The 1723-nt window shown below is 41.0% G+C and overlaps 1 pseudogene; it reads right to left on the reverse strand.

The window, feature by feature from the left end:
• Positions 1–242: 242 nt before the first annotated feature.
• On the reverse strand, positions 243–338 carry LOC116089563 (annotated as a pseudogene).
• Between the last annotated feature and the right edge of the window lie 1385 nt (positions 339–1723).

The following is a 1723-nucleotide window of genomic DNA, read 5'->3' on the forward strand; positions in this document are numbered from 1 at the left end:
AAGATGACACAGGAAAACAGACTGTGGAGCTGCCTCCTCAAGCCTCCTGTCTTCCTGCAAAGCCACATTTGGAGCCACAAGGATACACCACATACAGAAGATGCTCAGAGGATTTTGCACAAATATGTGATGGCTTGAAATCTCCATTTTGTTAAAAGGAACTTAAAGACCATCTTCAGTTACTTGTAAGAGGTTGGTTTCTGCTTAGCTAAACCTGAGATGGATAGTAATCACTGCATGGATTTTTTTTTTAATGCTTCATGAATTGGCATGTCATCCTTGAACAGGAGACATGCTAGTCTCTGTCACATTCCAATTTTATTATGTGTGCCGCTCATTTTTAATTCCTGGCCTAAAACAGCAAACCTATAAGCATGTGGCTACTAGATATAGTTCTTGATTTCTGCATCACGTGAAATTTTTGTACTTGCACTATTCTTAAAAGAACAGTAAGAGGCTTACTGTAAATGACTATTAGGAGGCCCTGGATAACAGTCTCGTCTAGAAATCATCTCTCCATGGTATATTACTTCCTAAGTGAAGCAAGTGATGACCTGAAGCAAGAGTTTGGCAGTGCCTCTGGACTCTTTCCACAGAGCAGATGTCGCTTGGGGCTGTCTGAATGCTCTGTGGTCTTTGTCTTTTCCTCCTGTCTGGGAGGATCTTGATATACTCTTCTAATGTCCCACAGAGAGAGCACCTGTCTGAAGGAGTACCTGCTTCGGAAGGATTGGGTTTGTTGCTCAAGTACCTATATGCATCTCTTCCTCCATCTGTAAAATGCGGCAGTAACTGTTTACTATTTCTCATTGGGATTTGTTGAAAGACAGAGACTGATTATAGGTAAAAGTACTTTATCAAAGTCATCTGTGAGGTTGGGGATTTAGCTTGGTGGTAGAGCACTTGCCTAGCAAGTGCAAGGCCCTGGGTTTGGTCCTCAGCTCTGACAGAAAAAAACAAAAACAAAAACAAAAAATACATCATCTGTGTTTGTGTTAACCATCTATGAAAAACTGCATTGAGTTTTCATGCATGCCACAGCACCTGCCCTGACAGGTGTGCCTCTTCATCTCTGTCTCTTCATCCTTACCTCTACTCACTCCTCCTCTGTTCCCCTAAGCACTTACAGCACCCATGTCTCTTCCCTCCTTGGGCTGTCCCATGTCTTAGTGACTGAGAGCTGAGGCCCAGCATGGAGCCCATTGACTCTAAGCTCTGGGGTAAAAGGTGGAAGAGAGCTAGGGAAGTGAAGTTGTTAGGGGGAAAAGTCACAATGAGCACTTTTCTATCCAAACCTAATTTTGGATAACAAGATGGTGACCTTTTCTAACATGTATTAAGAATTTCACAGCAAAAGTTGTCTTATTTTTAATGTGTACATCTATATTGTACTTTTTTTTTAAATCTTTAGGTTCTCCAAATCTTAATCTATACCAACCTCTTGGTTCACTGAAGTGTCATATGCTTTCATGATTGTAAAAGGACAGAAATATATATACTATTTCTGACCAAATGACACATGAAACTTAGGCAAATATGGAGTCATTATCCTTTTCTTGACTTCAGTGAAACTATGAAATAGAGTGTGGATTAGGCGATCTCTTCTGCTTAAGGTCAGTCAACTCTGGTGCCTTTCCCTGCCTCTATATTAATGCCTTTTCTTCCTCTAGCCTGTCAGGTTTTAGTAAATGATTGACTCACGCTGAGATTTCATAGATTCCCC

Source organism: Mastomys coucha, unplaced genomic scaffold (assembly GCF_008632895.1).
Source record: "Mastomys coucha isolate ucsf_1 unplaced genomic scaffold, UCSF_Mcou_1 pScaffold14, whole genome shotgun sequence".
NCBI lineage: Eukaryota > Metazoa > Chordata > Mammalia > Rodentia > Muridae > Mastomys > Mastomys coucha.